Source organism: Schistocerca gregaria, chromosome 2 (assembly GCF_023897955.1).
Source record: "Schistocerca gregaria isolate iqSchGreg1 chromosome 2, iqSchGreg1.2, whole genome shotgun sequence".
Taxonomy (NCBI): domain Eukaryota; kingdom Metazoa; phylum Arthropoda; class Insecta; order Orthoptera; family Acrididae; genus Schistocerca; species Schistocerca gregaria.
This window is the reverse complement of record NC_064921.1, coordinates 967,937,253-967,949,689: the sequence shown is the minus strand read 5'-3', so window position 1 is coordinate 967,949,689 and position 12,437 is coordinate 967,937,253. Positions and strand designations below refer to the sequence as shown.

General features: G+C 46.1%; 2 non-coding genes across 2 annotated transcripts; both read right to left on the bottom strand.

The window, feature by feature from the left end:
* Nucleotides 1-2,659: 2,659 nt before the first annotated feature.
* Nucleotides 2,660-2,731, bottom strand: Trnaq-uug (transfer RNA glutamine (anticodon UUG)). Its single transcript has one exon. It is a non-coding gene; the product is annotated as a tRNA-Gln (tRNA).
* Nucleotides 2,732-3,793: 1,062 nt separating this feature from the next.
* Nucleotides 3,794-3,865, bottom strand: Trnaq-uug (transfer RNA glutamine (anticodon UUG)). Its single transcript has one exon. It is a non-coding gene; the product is annotated as a tRNA-Gln (tRNA).
* Nucleotides 3,866-12,437: the final 8,572 nt, after the last annotated feature.

Sequence of the window (12,437 nt, the reverse complement as noted above, 5' to 3'; positions counted from 1 at the left end):
AGACCTTTGGAGAGAAGAGAACCACGTCTATGAATATCAAGAGCTCAGATGGCAACCCAGTTCTAAGCAAAGAAGGGAAGGCAGAAAGGTGGAAGGAGTATATAGAAGGTTTATACAAGGGTGATGTACTTGAGGAAAATATTATGGAAATGGAAGAGGATGTAGATGAAGACGAAATGGGTGATACGATACTGTGTGAAGAGTTTGACAGAGCACTGAAAGACCTGAGTCGAAACAAGGCCCCCGGAGTAGACAACATTCCATTAGAACTACTGACGGCCTTGGGAGAGCCAGTCAGGACAAAACTCTACCAGCTGGTGAGCAAGATGTATGAGACAGGCGAAATACACTCAGACTTCAAGAAGAATATAATAATTCCAATCCCAAAGAAAGCAGGTGCTGACAGATGTGAAAATCGCCGAACTATCAGTTTAATAAGTCACAGCTGCAAAATACTAACGCGAATTCTTTACAGACGAATGGAAAAACTGGTAGATGCGGACCTCGGGGAGGATCAGTTTGGATTCCGTCGAAATGTTGGAACACGTGAGGCAATACTGACCTTACGACTTATCTTAGAAGAAAGATTAAGAAAAGGCTAACCTACGTTTCTAGCATTTGTAGACTTAGAGAAAGCTTTTGACAATGTTGACTGGAATACTCTTTTTCAAATTCTAAAGGTGGCAGGGGTAAAATACAGGGAGCGAAAGGCTATTTACAATTTGTACAGAAACCAGATGGCAGTCATAAGAGTCGAGGGGCATGAAAGGGAAGCAGTGGTTGGGAAGGGAGTAAGACAGGGTTGTAGCCTCTCCCCGATGTTATTCAATCTGTATATTGAGCAAGCAGTAAAGGAAACAAAAGAAAAATTTGGAGTAGGTATTGAAATTCATGGAGACGAAGTAAAAACTTTGAGGTTCGCCGATGACATTGTAATTCTGTCAGAGACGGCAAAGGACTTGGAAGAGCAGTTGAACGGAATGGACAGTGTCTTGAAAGGAGGATATAAGATGAACATCAACAAAAGCAAAACGAGGATAATGGAATGTAGTTCAATTAAATCGGGTGATGCTGAGGGAATTAGATTAGGAAATAAGACACTTAAAGTAGTAAAGGAGTTTTGTTATTTAGGAAGTAAAATAACTGATGATGGTCGAAGTAGAGAGGATATAAAATGTAGACTGGCAATGGCAAGGAAAGCGTTTCTGAAGAAGAGAAATTTGTTAACATCGAATATAGATTTAAGTATCAGGAAGTCATTTCTGAAAATATTTGTTTGGAGTGTAGCCATGTATGGAAGTGAAACATGGACGATAACTAGTTTGGACAAGAAGAGAATAGAAGCTTTCGAAATGTGGTGCTACCGAAGAATACTGAAGATAAGATGGATAGATCACGTAACTAATGAGGAGGTATTGAATAGGATTGAGGAGAAGAGACGTTTGTGGCACAACTTGACTAGAAGAAGGGATCGGTTGGTAGGACATGTTTTGAGGCGTCAGGGGATCGCAAATTTAGCGTTGGAGGGCAGTGTGGAGGGTAAAAATCGTAGAGGGAGACCGAGAGATGAGTACACTAAGCAGATTCAGAAGGATGTAGGTTCCAGTAGGTACTGGGAGATGAAGAAGCTTGCACAGGATAGAGTAGCATGGAGAGCTGCATCAAACCAGTCTCAGGACTGAAGACCACAACAACAACATTCGTACATGAAGTAATGTCGAAGGGTCAGGCAATCGAAGCCGCGGAACAGCCACTTTCGTATCGTGGATGCCTTGTGCTGGAAGAAGCCTAGCTATGAAAACACCTATGGACACAGAGTACTGTCGAAAAGTGCATGCTGTCACACAACGTTACGTAGTGGCCGGATGGTGCGTGACACGATAATATTTGCACTTCACACAATCGACATACTGTTACACAACACAAGCAGCTCTTTCAGCCTTCACATACACTGGTCCTCAGCTCAGCTCATGTTGTAGGAATCGGATTAAGAAACCTCTTTGAGAATATGGTCCAGATTGGATGCTGCAACTAGCAAGTGCGGCAAGATCTCAGTAGGTGGTGGGGTGCACACATGCTTCCTTGTTCGGCCTGTTGGTCTAGGGGTATGATTCCTGCTTTGGGTGCAGTAGGTCCCAGGTTCAAATCCCGGACAGGCCCTACGTTTCACTTTAGCGACAACCAAGCACTACGATAAACTAGCGAGTCTCTGAAAGTAAGCCAAGCAACAGGACAAACTGCATGGCGTGCCACTGGCCAATGATACTGGCAAGTGCGTCTTGTGGAAAGTAAATCTACGAAGCAGGATTAAGCCGTCTTCGATTACTTATATCTATATCTAACGACTGACACGTATAACGATTCTATTCGTTTCCCAGGAACTAGTACATCGCATGCACGTTTGTTAAATGCACGCGCATGCACCACCCAAAACGGAGAGATACTGGGACCAGCAGCTGAGAACGTCTTCTCGCAGTTGAACCCCTTACGTTCCGTTATTAATCCTAGTAGCAAAAGCATAAGCATTTGGAGCGTTCCCCATTCACGTGTGGACTGCTATTAACAATTTGCATTACATGACCCTAGCTAAAATTCTGGATATACAATTCCAACTACCAGCTCGTACACATTTCTAGAAACGATCGCAAAACACAGAGTTAGGTTCCACCGAGACTCGAACTCGGATCGCTGGATTCAAAGTCCAGAATGCTAACCATTACACCATGGAACCGGGTGCCTCTAGCGGACTTAAATTGAGCAGCATCTTGACATTAAACCGATAAGCTGCGATTTATTACATGTAGAGTCCTCAGGAATTGTTTGCGTGGCTAATGAAGCAACCAAGTAGGCTGAAAGTGGAGGGAGCAACTTGGAATGTAGCGAGAATTCTTGCCAGTATTCGTACATGAAGTAATGTCGAAGGGTCAGGCAATCAAAATCGCGGAACAGCCACTTTTCGTATCATGGATGCTTTGTGGTGGAAGCAGCCTAGCTATGAAAACAGTTATGGACACAGAGTACTGCCGAAAAGTGCGTGCAGTCACACAAAGCTACGTACTGGGCGGATGGTGCGTGACACGATAATATTTGCACTTCACACGATCGACATACTGTTACACAACTCAAGCAGCTCTTTCAGCCTTCACATACACTGGTCCTCAGCACAACTCATGTTGTTGGTGTCGGATTAAGAAACCTCTTTGAGAATATGGTCCATATTGGATGCTGCAACTAGCAAGTGCGGCAAGAACTCAGTAAGTGGCGGGGTGCACACATGCTTCCTTGTATGGCCTGTTGGTCAACGGGTATGATTCGTGCTTTGGGTGCAGGAGGTTCCGGGTTCAAATCCCGGACAGGCCCTACTATTCACTTTCGCGACAACCAAGCACTACGATAAACTAGCGAGTCTCTGAAAGTAAGCCATGCAACAGGACAAACTGCATGTCGGGCCACCGGCCGATGATACTGGCAAGTGCGTCTTGTGGAAAGCAATCTACGAAGCAGGATTAAGCCGTGTTCGATTACTTATATCTATACCAAAAGACTGACACGTATAACGATTCTATTCGTTTCCCAGGAACTAGTACATCGCATGCACGTTTGTTAAATGCACGACCCCCTTACGTTCCCTTAATAATCCTAGTAGCAAAAGCATAAGCATTTGGAGCGTTCCCCATTCACGTGTGGACTGCTATTAACAATTTGCATTACATGACCCTAGCTAAAATTCTGGATATACAATTCCAACTACCAGCTCGTACACATTTCTAGAAACGATCGCAAAACACAGAGTCGGTTCCACCGAGACTCGAACTCGGATCGCTGGATTCAAAGTCCAGGATGTTAACCATTACACCATGGAACCGAGTGCCTCTAGCGGACTTAAATTGAGCAGTATCTTGACATTAAACCGATAAGCTGCGATTTATTACATGTAGAGTCCTCAGGAAGTGTTTGCGTGGCTAATGAAGCAACCAAGTAGGCTGAAAGTGGAGGAGAGCAACTTGGAATGTAGCCAGAATTCTTGCTTGTATTCGTACATGAAGTAATGTCCAAGGGTCAGGCAATCAAATTTGCGGAACAGCCACTTATCGTATCATGGATGCTTTGTGCTGGAGGCAGCCTAGCTATGAAAACAGTTATGGACACAGAGTACTGCCGAAAAGTGCGTGCTGTCACACAAAGCTACGTACTGGGCGGATGGTGCGTGACACGATAATATTTGCACTTGACACGATCGACATACTGTTACACAACTCAAGCAGCTCTTTCAGCCTTCACATGCACTGGTCCTCAGCACAACTCATGTTGTTGGTGTCGGATTAAGAAACCTCTTTGAGAATATGGTCCATATTGGATGCTGCAACTAGCAAGTGCGGCAAGAACTCAGTAGGTGGCGGAGTGCACACATGCTTCCTTGTATGGCCTGTTGGTCCACGGGTATGATTCGTGCTTTGGGTGCAGGAGGTTCCGGGTTCAAATCCCGGACAGGCCCTATTATTCACTTTCGCGACAACCAAGCACTACGATAAACTAGCGAGTCTCTGACAGTAAGCCATGCAACAGGACAAATTGCATGTCGGGCCACCGGCCGATGATACTGGCAAGTGCGTCTTGTGGAAAGCAATCTACGAAGCAGGATTAAGCCGTGTTCGATTACTTATATCTATACCAAAAGACTGACACGTATAACGATTCTATTCGTTTCCCAGGAACTAGTACATCGCATGCACGTTTGTTAAATGCACGCGCATGCAGCACCCAAAACGGAGAGATGCTGGGACAAGCAGCTGCGGTCATCTTCTCGCAGTTGAACCCCTTACGTTCCGTTATTAATCCTAGTAGCAAAAGCATAAGCATTTGGAGCGTTCCCGATTCACGTGAGGACTGCTATTAACACGTATAACGATTCTATTCGTTTCCCAGGAACTAGTACATCGCATGCACGTTTGTTAAATGCACGCGCAAGCAGCACCCGAAACGGAGAGATACTGGGACCAGCAGCTGAGGTCGTCTTCTCGCAGTTGACCCCCTTACGTTCCCTTATTAATCCTAGTAGCAAAAGCATAAGCATTTGGAGCGTTCCCGATTCACGTGAGGACTGCTATTAACAATTTGCATTACATGATCCTAGCTAAAATTCTGGATATACAATTCCAACTACGAGCTCGTACACATTTCTAGAAACGATCGCAAAACGCAGAGTTAGGTTTCACCGAGACTCGAAGTCGGATCGCTGGGTTCAAAGTCCAGAATGCTAACCATTACACCATGGTACCGGGTGCCTCTAGCGGAATTAAAATGAGCAGCATCATGACTTTCAACCGATAAGCTGCGATTTATTGCATGTAGCGTCCTCAGGAAGTGTTTGCGTGGCTAATGAAGCAACCAAGTAGGCTGAAAGTGGAGGGAGGAACTTGGAATGTAGCGAGAATTCTTGCCAGTATTCGTACATGAAGTAATGTCGAAGGGTCAGGCAATCAAAATCGCGGAACAGCCACTTTCGTATGGTGGATGCTTTGTGCTGGAAGCAGCCTAGCTATGAAAACAGCTATGGACACAGAGTACTGTCGAAAAGTGCGTGCTGTCACACAACGCTACGTAGTGGGCGGATGGTGCGTGACACGATAACATTTGCACTTCACACGATCGACATACCGTCACACAACTCAAGCAGCTCTTTCAGCCTTCACATACACTGGTCCTCAGCACAGCTCATGTTGTTGGTGTCGGATTAAGAAACCTCTTTGAGAATGTGGTCCATATTGGATGCTGCAACTAGCAAGTGCGGCAAGATCTCAGTAGGTGGTGGGGTGCACACCTGCTTCCTTGTGCGGCCTGTTGGTTTAGGGACAATCAGCCGGCAGCGGCCTTGGCGGTCAGACGCGGGTTGTTTTCGCTGTCGCCTGTGGCGGTCGCGTGCTGTTTGGTGAGTGTGCGCATTGCTACGTTGTTTTATTGTGGGTGACGAATTGCATTCCACTATAATGGAGCAACTTATACGGAAAGACACGTAGAAATTGAGTTTTGACTCTCATTATGCACGACCCAAATCCTTTGAGGTTGAGTTAATTATTAAAGACGACATGAAAATAACTATTGATGATATGATTGGCATTCACCTATCTATCGTCAGCAGTACGGTGTACCTCAGATTGTTGAATCCCGATAAATGCGAGCAGGTCGTTCTATCTTGTGGAGGAGTGTTGAAGTTCAACCATTCTGACGGCAATGTTGGTGATGTCAGAATTTCGCTTGCTGGTCTCGGAGTGAGAACTGTTCGCATATTTGAATTACCCTTTGAAATATCCGCTGACCAGATTAATGCCAAATTGAGGGAATATGGAACAATCATCAGCAATACGGCAGAAAAGTGGTCGACTATGCATATTTTCCCGGTGCTAAACGGTGTCCGTCAGGTGAAGATAGATATGTTAAAGCACATTACGTCCTACATCACTGTGTGTGGCTACAGGGCCATAGTGATTTATAACGGGCAGCCTAGAACTTGTGCGGGATGTGGGTCCACAGAAGATATCCGTGCTCAGTGTGTCCAACGACGCGTGGCGCAAATACCGGCCGGTGAGAGTGAGTTGCGCGGCCCGACGTCTACGTTGCCATTATCATACGTCACCACCGCCCGGGCTAATCTCACCTCGGAACCTAGTTTAGATGTTTCGCTAGAGCGTTTGCGCGCAGTGCACGAAGGCGCTACACCGATGGAAGCGAACGATGTACCGAATGTTCCTTCTTCACACACCCAGAAGGAGGGCAATACTCACTCGCAGATGGGGCACCCACCGGACACCGAAAGTATTCCGGCGGGCGTACCGGTTCGAGACGACAAGTCCGACCGGACGGAGTCGAACGAGATGGCTGGCCACCAGCACCCGCGGTCTCCCAAATCTCAGAAGAAACGCCGGCTAGCACATCAAGGGGCAGAAGCAAAGGCGCCAATATTGCGTGAAAAGGCGAACCACGTCAGACAGAAACTGACTGAAGTAACTGACCCATCGTCGTCGGCAACTAGCAAAACGGCAAAAAAATCTCGGACGGACGCATCGGACACTGATCACGGACGATCGCCCTCAGGGGACCCTGCGGTGGCCGATTCATTGGATCCGAACCCTATGCCTGAATGTTCCAAGCTCTCGGATTGCGATATGAACGCAGACAAGTTCGTGTGCGATTGGTCAGATGACGTTGAAGAGGGTGGTCGGGAAGAAGATTTAGTACGGGATCGGCGCGGTATAGAGAATCCGTCATCAGAAGCTCAAGCAGATGTGTCCCACCAGCAACAATCGGCTACCGCCGGCGTCGGTGCAGTGGCTGATGACGCGGACTTCTTTTGGATATGTTCGCCATGAACATGAATAGTAGGCATATTGTCACCTAGTCCTCTGTTCTCATGACGTCCTTGCAAGCTTACCGCATTGCGACATTGAACATCAATAAGATCAATAGCCCACTCAACTTAAAAAACCTTCAAGATTTTCTCTATGCCGCTGATATTGATCTCATTATGCTGCAGGAAGTGACCAATATTAACCTTGACCGTATCACAGGTTACAATGCCGTCGTTAATCCTGGAAATGGTACTGAACTAGGGACCGCGATCATGGCTAAGGAAGGGATAGTGATGTCACATATCGAACGCCTGGCGAATAGCAGAGGTATAGCGACTACTATCGATACTACCAGATTTATTAATCTCTACGCCCCTTCCGGTTCTGGGAGACGACGACAGAGAGCAGAGTTTTTTAAAGATGGCATTGTGCCACTTTTCACACCACCTTCAGACCAACTTATATTCGCTGGTGATTTTAACTGTGTACTCAGTCCCAAAGACCAGACACCAAATTTCAATCCGTCCGCCGAGCTTCGCGCCATCATTGAAGAGTTAAATTTAATAGACACATGGGAGCATAGACACGGCGACAGGCCCTGATTCGCATTCGTTACTGGTCACTCAGCTAGCCGCGTCGATAGAATCTACGCATCAGCAAATATGAGGGAACATGTTTTGCAGGCAGAGCTATGGCCGACTGTCTTTACAGATCATGTGGCATATATATGTACCGTCAATTTAGCCAAACAAGGGACGTACAGGGCAAGGGGACCCTGGAAACTAAATGTAGCGCATTTAACAGAACCCGAGTGTCACACAGTCTTCCGCAACAAGTGGGCAGAATGCGAACGAAAGTTTCCCGCGTACGACTCTGCCATTACGTGGTGGGTAAAATGTGCAAAACCCGCCTTAACAAAAGCGATGAAGAATTATTCCAGAGATCGATGTGCCTGGCAGAAGCAAACCCTGGAATTCTACTTTCAGTGTTTAAGGGATTTATATCGAGAAGATGCAACGGTAATAGCAAATCGTATGCATATTAAACGAATACAGGCTACGATTTTAACCCTCAAACGGAAGCAATTGGAAGGCTGTAAAGTGAGGACACGTCTGCAAAACGCCGTACAGGACGAAACGACATCAATGTATCATGTTATTCGCGAACAGAAAAGGGGGCACAGAAAGATATTAACAGAACTGCACACTGCAGATGGTCGACACTTACACCACCAGCGCAACATACGAGACGAGATTTATAAACATTTCACAGCACAGTTAACGGAACACCCGGTGGATATAGCGGCGCAGCAAGCCCTCATGGCACGCCGTTTTGCGACATTGAGCACGGAAGAAGCAGACGGCCTCGCTGCAGTAATAACTGACGATGAAGTAGCGGACGACATTCGAGGGAGCCCACAGAATAAATCGCCTGGTCCCGACGGATTACCGGCCGAGTTTTATAGAACTTTTCGACACCATTTAGTTCCAAAGATGACCATGGTCTGTAATGATATCCTAAACGCTGGAGATGATATCCTAAGGGAATACTGTGAGGGCATAGTGGTATTGGTCCCCAAAACCCCAGCGGGCAAGACAGTCGACAATCTCCGACCGATTACGTTACTTAATACGGATTATAAGATATTCGCGCGGGTCATGATGCAGCGATTCAGTACGGTACTCAGTACTGTCACGGGGGCCTATCAAACGAGCGTATGGAAAACTAGAAACATCCAGCAGACGTTAAGCGAATATAGAGATATCATTGCTACAGCCGCCGCTTGTGACATCCAATGCGCTCTAGTCTCGCTAGATTTTGAAAAAGCATTCGATAAAGTCAGTCACTCATATCTTCTGTGCGCGATGGCAGCAATTAATTTTCCACGGAAAGTTATTGACACTGTTACACTCCTGCTGAGAAACGGAACATCCAAGATCTGTCTCAACGGACAACTAAGTAAACCTATTTCCATCACTAGGTCGGTCCGACAAGGTTGCCCGATGTCAATGGTTTTGATTGCAGTTGCTCTTGAACCCTTGCTGTTCTCCCAGACGCAAGACCTTCCGGGATTACGTATACATGGTCAGAAGATTGTCTGCCAGGCATTTGCGGATGACGTCAGTTTCCTGGTGACGAAAAATGAAGACTTAGAACGCGCGTTTCAGCTGATAAACACTTATGAAGCCGCCTCAGGAGCGAAAGTCAACTGTAAAAAGTCTGGCGTTATGGCACTTGGTAGGGGACTAGAACTTGTCAATAGCCGTTCACTAAAAAGGATGGCAACTTTTAAATGTCTCGGCATTGAATACACGCGCAGCATTCGCTGCACGGCTGCTCTTAACTATAGGAGATTGTTGGCACAAATTCGGGCCGGCATACGGCAACATCATTTGCGAAATCTCAACGCCATACAAAGAGTGCTTTTAGTCAATACTTACATCGTTTCAAAAGTCAATTATGTCGCGCAAATCCTCCCAAAACCAAAAGTCATAGCACAACGCATGCTTGCGGCGCTCGGCCACTTTGTCAGTAGGGGACAAATTTTCGAAGTCGCATTTGAAACCTTGACGCTCCCCATGGGAAAGGGCGGCCTCAATCTGACTGATGTTTACCACAAAACGAAAGCATTATATATCAGCAACGTGTATAAACAATGGCAACGAACACCACATTCCTTAACGGCCCTTCTTCTCCATGAAATCGCACCAGCCAGCATGACGCCTCCTGTCAACGTAAGTCACATCCCGACTGCATTATGCCACTTTAGTGATTTTTTCCTAGACTACAGCTATGTTCAATGCAAAATACCTTAGAATGATCTTTACAGGGTCAGAGCGCTTTACAGCTGCCTGACGGACAGTAAATCGCGGAACAGAATAGAAGTAAAGTATAAAGACTGCAATTGGGCAAAGATCTGGGAAAACATTCACGACGCACACTTACCATCGCAGGTGCGGTCTACGTGGTACATGGCGGTCAATAGGATCATACCGACAAATTCAAAGCTACACATGATTCACTTGTCCGACACTCCGAATTGCGTTCACTGTACTTTACTAGATACCATTGAACATCGCTTTCTATGCGACGATGTGAAGGACATCTGGATTCTCTTTGCACGGAAGCTCTCATGTATGCTGCGTACTGCACCTAGGATGATTACTCCAGCTGGACTCCTCACTCCCGATGCCGTTCCATACCCCCCCGCAAAACGACGAGCAGTCAATTGGCTTCAAGGTCAGACGGTGTATTATATATTATCGGCGCCAGAAAAAAATAAAGAAGACTATTGGTTATACCTACTAACTCAACACCAGAAACTTCAACGAATAGACAAATATAGAGAAAAGTATGCGTCTTTCCTACTCCGAACATTAACGTAGAGAGACATTCATCCAGGGCGACGTTTGCAGTACGAAAATACTGCTGGATGGCCCCTTCAGAATTATAATGGCCGCAATTAGGATTCGGATTGCGGGAATCGAACGGTCACGAATATGCGACGGACCGCCCCGACAGTGGTGACACTTTGGGGGGCGATGCCTCTCCTGTCGACAGCAATACGAGACTGTTCTACAGGAAACCCGTGGAATTTCTGAGATCTAATACTCACATTACAATTATTCTTTTCTTACTTATTTAGGAAGATTCGTTTATTTGCACAGAGGACGTGTTTCTTTTATGTTTGAATCTCCCATAAAAGAGGAGGAGAAGATTTGTTCCTTCATGCTGCGGAAGACTCCAGCACCCTCCAGTTTATTTTCACATATGCAGTCTTCCTTGGACGTTGTGATGAGTTACTCACATTCTCGCAGAAGAGTTAATTTGTTTAATCCCCACATGCAATATAGTGGTTTAACCAACTATCCAAATGCATACTGAAGAGCATTAAACTGTCACACGAGTATTATTTAATATAAACGGTGACTTTTTTTTTATGGCGGAGAAGCCGACCCGATGAAGGCAATTTTGGCGAGCGTGAGGACGGGCTAGAAGGGGTGGATGGAGGCCCGACAAAACAAAAGAAAATAAAAAAAAGGGGTATGAGTCCTGCTTTGGGTGCAGGAGGTCCCGGGTTCAAATCCCGGACAGGCCCTACTTTTCACTTTCGCGACAAACCAAGCACTACGATAAACTAGCGAGTCCCTGAAAGTAAGCCATGCAACAGGACAAACTGCATGTCGGGCCACCGGCCAATGATACTGGCAAGTGCGTCTTGTGGAAAGCAACCTACGAAGCAGGATTAAGCCGTCTTCGATTACTTATATCTATATCAAAAGACTGACACGTATAACGATTCTATTCGTTTCCCAGGAACTAGTACATCGCATGCACGTTTGTTAAATGCACGCGCATGCAGCACCCAAAACGGAGAGATGCTGGGACAAGCAGCTGAGGTCGTCTTCTCGCAGTTAAACCACTTACGTTACGTTATTAATCCTAGTAGCATAAGTATAAGCATTTGCAGCGTTCCCCATTCACGTGTGGACTGCTATTAACAATTTGCATTACATGATCCTAGCTAAAATTCTGGATATACAATTCCAACTACCAGCTCGTACACATTTCTAGAAACGATCGCAAAACGCAGAATTAGGTTCCACCGAGACTCGAACTCGGATCGCTGGATTCAAAGACCACAATGCTAACCATTACACCATGGAACCGTGTGCCCCTCGCGGACTTAAATTGAGCAGGATCTTTACATTGAACTGATAAGCTGCGATTTATTACATGTAGCGTCCTCAGGAAGTGTTTACGTGGCTAATGAAGCAACCAAGTAGGGTGAAAGTGGAGGGAGCAACTTGGAATGTAGCGAGAATTTTTGCCAGTATTCGTACATGAAATGATGTCTAAGGGTCAGGTAATCAAAATCGCGGAGCAGCCACTTTCGTATGGTGGATGCTTTGTGCTGGAAGCAGCCTAGCTATGAAAACAGCTATGGACACAGAGTACTGTCGAAAAGTGCGTGCTGTCACACAACGCTACGTAGTGGGCGGATGGTGCGTGACACGATAACATTTGCACTTCACACGATCGACATACCGTCACACAACTCAAGCAGCTCTTTCAGCCTTCACATACACT